Source organism: Oncorhynchus keta, unplaced genomic scaffold (assembly GCF_023373465.1).
Source record: "Oncorhynchus keta strain PuntledgeMale-10-30-2019 unplaced genomic scaffold, Oket_V2 Un_contig_762_pilon_pilon, whole genome shotgun sequence".
NCBI classification, from domain to species: Eukaryota; Metazoa; Chordata; class Actinopteri; order Salmoniformes; family Salmonidae; genus Oncorhynchus; species Oncorhynchus keta.
Genome location: NW_026289577.1, coordinates 157,771 through 166,493, shown reverse-complemented (window position 1 = coordinate 166,493; position 8,723 = coordinate 157,771). Strand labels below are relative to the sequence as shown.

At 41.7% G+C, this 8,723-nt stretch overlaps 2 long non-coding RNA genes across 28 annotated transcripts; one reads left to right on the top strand and one right to left on the bottom strand.

The window, feature by feature from the left end:
• Positions 1–2,414: 2,414 nt before the first annotated feature.
• Positions 2,415–5,033, bottom strand: LOC127926471 (uncharacterized). 8 transcript variants are annotated; one of them, XR_008124204.1, is made up of 3 exons: positions 4,319–5,033; positions 2,920–4,263; positions 2,415–2,527 (listed from the first exon to the last, which is right to left on the bottom strand). It is a non-coding gene; the product is annotated as an uncharacterized LOC127926471 (long non-coding RNA). The 8 variants fall into 8 exon arrangements; XR_008124202.1 differs by having other exon boundaries at positions 2,421–2,695; XR_008124201.1 differs by having other exon boundaries at positions 2,421–3,031; positions 3,144–4,263.
• On the top strand, positions 5,034–7,737 carry LOC127926473 (uncharacterized). 20 transcript variants are annotated; one of them, XR_008124219.1, is made up of 7 exons: positions 5,097–5,221; positions 5,411–5,514; positions 5,718–5,769; positions 5,822–5,873; positions 5,967–6,032; positions 6,287–6,428; positions 6,527–7,737. It is a non-coding gene; the product is annotated as an uncharacterized LOC127926473 (long non-coding RNA). The 20 variants fall into 20 exon arrangements; XR_008124212.1 differs by having other exon boundaries at positions 5,034–5,169; positions 5,718–5,873; XR_008124224.1 differs by lacking the exon at positions 5,718–5,769 and having other exon boundaries at positions 5,463–5,514; positions 5,770–5,873.
• Positions 7,738–8,723: the final 986 nt, after the last annotated feature.

Here is an 8,723-nt window from a genome sequence, read left to right as displayed (position 1 = left end):
TAATAATAACTTCACCAGGCTCAAAGGCAAATTAATGCCTGCTTTTGTTTTTCCCATCTACCAAGTGCCCGTCTTTGTGAGGCACGGAGATGGAGATAGGAATTTGGACTTGTGGTTTTACTTAATTCTCCATACTGGCTAATGATTATAAAGCTGATTCTGAACTAATCATTAATTCATACATTGCGCCCTGACCTGAGAGGATGGAAGTTCAATATGTAGCTAGATGTAGACGGCTAATGTTTAATAGTTAACAGCCAACGTTAAACCACGCTTTTTAGCCAAGTAGCCGAGGACATAAAATAAAGGTATGTACAGTATTTATTACCATCTCTCATCCTGCCTCATTTACACATGCTGTATATAGATCTACTGTATTTATTACCTCTCTCATCCTGCCTCATTTACACATGCTGTATATAGATCTACTGTATTTATCCTCTCTTATCCTGCCTCATTTACACATGCTGTATATAGATCTACTGTATTTATTACCTTCTTATCCTGCCTCATTTACACATGCTGTATATAGATCTACTGTATTTATTACTCTCTCATCCTGCCTCATTTGCACATGCTGTATATAGATCTACTGTATTTATTACCTCTCTCATCCTGCCTCATTTACACATGCTGTATAAACTCTGTCAGCTGGTTCTGCTCACACTGCCCTACCCTGTGCTCTGACCTCTTTCTCCCCTCTCTCTCAGATGAAATCTCGTCTTGACGGCCGGCCAACCTGCCCGTTTTCTTGACCCTATCCCCTCCTCTCTTCAGTTAGACCATTTGAGGAGACCTATAATGTCCCTTGATCCATCCTCAGCTCATCACAGCTCATTAAACCTGACAGTTAGGTTACATCCCTTCCGTCTTCAAGAGGCGATAGTTGCACCCCTTCTAAAAAACCTAATGTAGTTGATCCATCCTCAGTGTTCTCCTATCACAGACCATTATCCCTTCTTTCAGTTTCTCTCCAAAACTCTTGAACCATCCTCAGTCCTATCACAGCCAGCTCTCCAGTTATCTCTCTGAGAATGACCTTCTTGATCCAAATCAGTCAGGTTTCAAGACTAGTCATTCAACTGAGACTGCTCTTCTCTGTATTGAGGATTAAAACTCACCATCCTCAGGTGCTCCTATCACAGCCATTAAACTGCAGTTAAAGTAACTCTAATGTAGTCTGATCCATCCTTCTAGACCTATCGGCTGCCTTCGATACTGCCATCAGATCCTCCTCTCACCCTCTCCGGTTGGGCATCTGAGGAGTAACTATAATGTAGTTGATCCATCCTGACAGTGTTCTCCTATCACAGCCATTATCTCTGTCAGTTAGGCTTCACCACTGGTGTCCCCCAGGGCTCTGTAATCTAGGCCCACATCCTAGTTTCTCTCCTATACACCAAGTCATTATGGCTCTGTCAGTTACCTCACATGGTCTCTCCTATAATGCTATGTTGATCCATCCAATTAATCTTCTCCTTTCCCCCTTCTGATGACCAGGTGGCAGTTATCTCTGCATGTCTGGCAGACATATCAGTGTGGATGACGGATCACCACCTCAAGCTGAACCTCAGCAAGACGGAGCTGCTCTTCCTCCCGGGGAAGGACTGCCCATGATCTCGCCATCACGGTTGACAACTCCATTGTGTCCTCCTCCCAGAGCGCTAAGAACCTTGGCGTGATTGGTGTAGTATCTGAACTAACATCAAGTAGTTGATCCATCCTCAGGTTCATCCTATCACATCCAGAGTATACCCTGCCAGTTAGGAAGCTTGAGGAGGTCCTAATCCAGGCACTTGTCATCTCCCGTCTGGATTACATGCCTCAGTGTTGGCTGGGCTCCTGCCTGTGCCATTAAACCCTGTACAACTCATTAGTATTGAGGAGCCCTATAATGGTGTTCAACCTTCCCAAGTTCTCTCCTATCACAGCCATTAAACTCTCTCACTGGCTTAGTTTGAGGAGTAACATAATGTAGTTGACCATCCTCAGTGCTCTGCCTATCACAGCCATTAAACTCTGTCAGTTAGGCTTAGTATTGAGGCCCTACACCCAAACAAGGGCACTGTTCATCCACCTCTGGCCTGCTCGCCTCCCTACCACTGAGGAAGTACAGTTCCCGCTCAGCCCAGTCAAAACTGTAATGTGTTGGCCATCCCAATGGTGGAACAAACTCCCTCACGACGCCATTAAAGCTGTCAGTTAGGTTAGTATTGAGGAGTAACTGATACCCCATCTTTAATCCATACCTAGGAGGATGTAATCCTTCTCACAGCCATTAAGTTTAGATGCACTATTGTAACTATAATGTTCTACTGGATGTCATAAGGTGAATGCACCAATTTATCACAGCCATTATAACTCTGTAAGTTAGGTTAAATGTAAATGTAAATGTAGATCTACTGTATTTATTACCTCTCTCATCCTGCCTCATTTACACATGCTGTATATAGATCTACTGTATTTATTACCTCTCTTATCCTGCCTCATTTACACATGCTGTATATAGATCTACTGTATTTATTACCTCTCTCATCCTGCCCCATTTACACATGCTGTATATAGATCTACTGTATTTATTACCTCTCTTATCCTGCCTCATTTACACATGCTGTATATAGATCTACTGTATTTATTACCTCTCTTATCCTGCCTCATTTACACATGCTGTATATAGATCTACTGTATTTATTACCTCTCTCATCCTGCCTCATTTACACATGCTGTATATAGATCTACTGTATTTATTACCTCTCTCATCCTGCCTCATTTACACATGCTGTATATAGATCTACTGTATTTATTATCTCTCTCATCCTGCCTCATTTACACATGCTGTATATAGATCTACTGTATTTATTACCTCTCTCATCCTGCCTCATTTACACATGCTGTATATAGATCTACTGTATTTATTACCTCTCTTATCCTGCCTCATTTACACATGCTGTATATAGATCTACTGTATTTATTACCTCTCTCATCCTGCCTCATTTACACATGCTGTATATAGATCTACTGTATTTATTACCTCTCTTATCCTGCCTCATTTACACATGCTGTATATAGATCTACTGTATTTATTACCTCTCTTATCCTGCCTCATTTACACATGCTGTATATAGATCTACTGTATTTATTACCTCTCTCATCCTGCCTCATTTACACATGCTGTATATAGATCTACTGTATTTATTACCTCTCTCATCCTGCCTCATTTACACATGCTGTATATAGATCTACTGTATTTATTACCTCTCTCATCCTGCCTCATTTACACATGCTGTATATAGATCTACTGTATTTATTACCTCTCTTATCCTGCCTCATTTACACATGCTGTATATAGATCTACTGTATTTATTACCTCTCTCATCCTGCCTCATTTACACATGCTGTATATAGATCTACTGTATTTATTACCTCTCTTATCCTGCCTCATTTACACATGCTGTATATAGATCTACTGTATTTATTACCTCTCTTATCCTGCCTCATTTACACATGCTGTATATAGATCTACTGTATTTATTACCTCTCTCATCCTGCCTCATTTACACATGCTGTATATAGATCTACTGTATTTATTACCTCTCTCATCCTGCCTCATTTACACATGCTGTATATAGATCTACTGTATTTATTACCTCTCTCATCCTGCCTCATTTACACATGCTGTATATAGATCTACTGTATTTATTACCTCTCTCATCCTGCCTCATTTACACATGCTGTATATAGATCTACTGTATTTATTACCTCTCTCATCCTGCCTCATTTACACATGCTGTATATAGATCTACTGTATTTATTACCTCTCTCATCCTGCCTCATTTACACATGCTGTATATAGATCTACTGTATTTATTACCTCTCTTATCCTGCCTCATTTACACATGCTGTATATAGATCTACTGTATTTATTACCTCTCTCATCCTGCCTCATTTACACATGCTGTATATAGATCTACTGTATTTATTACCTCTCTCATCCTGCCTCATTTACACATGCTGTATATAGATCTACTGTATTTATTACCTCTCTCATCCTGCCTCATTTACACATGCTGTATATAGATCTACTGTATTTATTACCTCTCTCATCCTGCCTCATTTACACATGCTGTATATAGATCTACTGTATTTATTACCTCTCTCATCCTGCCTCATTTACACATGCTGTATATAGATCTACTGTATTTATTACCTCTCTTATCCTGCCTCATTTACACATGCTGTATATAGATCTACTGTATTTATTACCTCTCTCATCCTGCCTCATTTACACATGCTGTATATAGATCTACTGTATTTTTACCTCTCTTATCCTGCCTCATTTACACATGCTGTATATAGATCTACTGTATTTATTACCTCTCTCATCCTGCCTCATTTACACATGCTGTATATAGATCTACTGTATTTATTACCTCTCTTATCCTGCCTCATTTACACATGCTGTATATAGATCTACTGTATTTATTACCTCTCTCATCCTGCCTCATTTACACATGCTGTATATAGATCTACTGTATTTATTACCTCTCTCATCCTGCCTCATTTACACATGCTGTATATAGATCTACTGTATTTATTACCTCTCTCATCCTGCCTCATTTACACATGCTGTATATAGATCTACTGTATGTATTACCTCTCTTATCCTGCCTCATTTACACATGCTGTATATAGATCTACTGTATTATTGCTTGTATGTTGGTTCATTCCATGTGTAACTCTGTGTTGTTAAATGTGTCGAACTACTTTGCTTTATCTTGGCCAGGTCACAGTTGCAAATGAGAACTTGTTCTCAACTAGCTTACCTGGTTAAATAAAGGTGTTCTCAACTAGCCTACCTGGTTAAATAAAGGTGTTCTCAACTAGCCTACCTGGTTAAATAAAGGTGTTCTCAACTAGCCTACCTGGTTAAATAAAGGTGTTCTCAACTAGCCTACCTGGTTAAATAAAGGTGTTCTCAACTAGCCTACCTGGTTAAATAAAGGTGATTTTTTTTTATTTTTTATTAAACAGTATGACAGGGTGATAGACCGTTTTGTTCTTCTGGAATTTTGTTGCTGAAGAGAATCTCTTCTCTCACTCTGTTTTGGTCCATGCAGGTGACTGTGACAGGGTGCCATCTCTTCTCTCACTCTGTTTTGGTTCATGCAGGTGACTGTGACAGGGTGCCATCTCTTCTCTCACTCTGTTTTGGTCCATGCAGGTGACTGTGACAGGGTGCCATCTTACACATGCTTTGGTTCATGCAGGTGACTGTGACAGGGTGCCATCTCTTCTCTCACCTGTTTTGGTCCTCATGACTGTGACAGGGTGCATGCATCTCTTCTCTCACTCTGTTTTTTCATTGTGACAGGGTGCCATCTCTTCTCTCACTCTGTTTTGGTTCAAGCAGGTGACTGTGACAGGGTGCCATCTCTTCTCTCACTCTGTTTTGGTTCATGCAGGTGACTGTGACAGGGTGCCATCTCTTCTCTCACTCTGTTTTGGTTCATGCAGGTGACTGTGACAGGGGAAGCTATCTCTTCTCTCACTCTGTTTTGGTTCATGCAGGTGACTGTGACAGGGTGCCATCTCTTCTCTCTGTTTTGGATCATGCAGGTGACTGTGATTGCCATCTCTTCTCTCACTCTGTTTTGGTTCATGCAGGTGACTGTGATAGATGCTATCTCTTCTCTCTCACTCTGTTTTGGTTCATGCAGGTGACTGTGACAGGGTGCCATCTCTTCTCTCACTCTGTTTTGGTCCATGCAGGTGACTGTGACAGGGTGCCATCTCTTCTCTCACTCTGTTTTGGTTCATGCAGGTGACTGTGACAGGGTGCCATCTCTTCTCTCACTCTGTTTTGGTCCATGCAGGTGACTGTGACAGGGTGCCATCTCTTCTCTCTCTGTTTTGGTTCATGCAGGTGACTGTGACAGGGTGCTATCTCTGGTTTTGGTTCATGGCAGGTGACTGTGACAGGGTGCCATCTCTTCTCTCACTCTGTTTTGGTTCATGCAGGTGACTGTGACAGGGTGCCATCTCTTCTCTCACTCTGTTTTGTTCATGCAGGTGACTGTGACAGGGTGCCATCTCTTCTCTCACTCTGTTTTGGTTCATGCAGGTGACTGTGACAGGTGCCATCTCTTCTCTCAGCTCTGTTTTGGTCCATAGGTGACTGTGACAGGTGCCATCTCTTCTCTCACTCTGTTTTGGTTCATGCAGGTGACTGTGACAGGTGCCATCTCTTCTCTCACTCTGTTTTGGTTCATGCAGGTGACTGTGACAGGTGCCATCTCTTCTCTCACTCTGTTTTGGTTCATGCAGGTGACTGTGACAGGGTGCCATCTCTTCTCTCACTCTGTTTTGGTTCATGCAGGTGACTGTGACAGGGTGCCATCTCTTCTCTCACTCTGTTTTGGTCCATGCAGGTGACAGGGTGCCATCTCTTCTCTCACTCTGTTTTGGTTCATGCAGGTGACTGTGACAGGGTGCTATCTCTTCTCTCACTCTGTTTTGGTTCATGCAGGTGACTGTGACAGGGTGCCATCTCTTCTCTCACTCTGTTTTGGTTCATGCAGGTGACTGTGACAGGGTGCCATCTCTTCTCTCACTCTGTTTTGGTTCATGCAGGTGACTGTGACAGGGTGCCATCTCTTCTCTCACTCTGTTTTGGTTCATGCAGGTGACTGTGACAGGGTGCCATCTCTTCTCTCACTCTGTTTTGGTTCATGCAGGTGACTGTGACAGGGTGCCATCTCTTCTCTCACTCTGTTTTGGTTCATGCAGGTGACTGTGACAGGGTGCCATCTCTTCTCTCACTCTGTTTTGGTTCATGCAGGTGACTGTGACAGGGTGCCATCTCTTCTCTCACTCTGTTTTGGTTCATGCAGGTGACTGTCCTTCTGTAGCTCAGTTGGTAGAGCATGGCGCTTGTAACGCCAGGGTAGTGGGTTCGATCCCCGGGACCACCCATACGTAGAATGTATGCACACATGACTGTAAGTCGCTTTGGATAAAAGCGTCGGCTAAATGGCATATATTATTATTATATATTACTGTGACAGGGGTGCCATCTCTTCTCTCCTGTGGTGCATTGAGGTGGTTTAAATCTCTCCAGTTACTAAATGATTCATTTAAGTTTGACTTCAAGTGTCCGTGTGTTGAATTTCAAAATCAACAACAAGTAGAGAAATCTGCTGACACACACACACGCGCACGCGCACACGCACACACACACACACACACACACACACACACACACACACACACACACACACACACACACACAAAAATCAGAACCATGGACTGCCACATTTGTAGCTTACGTTGATTAGACTAAATAGTTGTTGGTATCTTTTAGTTGTAAATGTCTGTTAAATGCAATATGTGTTGTGGACTCCACCGGACAGACTCTCTGATTTAGTGATGAAACAAAGGTGTGGTTGAATTTAATCTGCCACTGTGTCTTCTTATTGTCTGGGCCTTAGGCTTATATATCATGGTTGCAAAGCATATGAACTAGCAGGTTATAGAGCAAACAATGTGTTGTACCATGTCTTCCCCAGTGATATTACCCACTATATTACCCACTATTATCACAACACATGTGTTGTACCATGTCTTCCCCAGTGATATTACCCACTATATTACCCACTATTATCACAACACATGTGTTGTACCATGTCTTCCCCAGTGATATTACCCACTATATTACCCTCTATATTACCCACTATATTACCCACTATATTACCCACTATATTACCCTCTATATTACCCACTATATTACCCACTATATTACCCACTATATTACCCTATATATTACCCACTATATTACCCACTATATTACCCACTATATTACCCACTATATTACCCACTATTATCACAACACATGTGTTGTACCATGTCTTCCCCAGTGATATTACCCACTATATTACCCACTATTATCACAACACATGTGGTGTACCATGTCTACCCCAGTGATATTACCCACTATATTACCCACTATTATCACAACACACGTGTTGTACCATGTCTTCCCCAGTGATATTACCCACTATTATCACAACACATGTGTTGTACCATGTCTTCCCCAGTGATATTACCCACTATATTACCCACTATTATCACAACACATGTGTTGTACCATGTCTTCCCCAGTGATATTACCCACTATATTACCCACTATATTACCCACTATTATCACAACACATGTGTTGTACCATGTCTTCCCAGTGATATTACCCACTATATTACCCACTATTATCACAACACATGTGTTGTACCATGTCTTCCCCAGTGATATTACCCACTATATTACCCACTATTATCACAACACATGTGTTGTACCATGTCTTCCCCAGTGATATTACCCACTATATTACCCACTATTATCACAACACATGTGTTGTACCATGTCTTCCCCAGTGATATTACCCACTATATTACCCACTATTATCACAACACATGTGTTGTACCATGTCTTCCCCAGTGATATTACCCACTATATTACCCACTATTATCACAACACATGTGTTGTACCATGTCTTCCCCAGTGATATTACCCAGGCACCACTGCAGCACATTTACATTTAAGTCAGCACCACTGCTGATTATTTTGTTACATTGAGCCAAAAGGCCAATTCCCTATAAATCCAGAGAAGGCCAGACAATTCCCTATGGGGAAAAATGCAAGGTGGAAAAACTATTGGAACAATTTCCCTGTT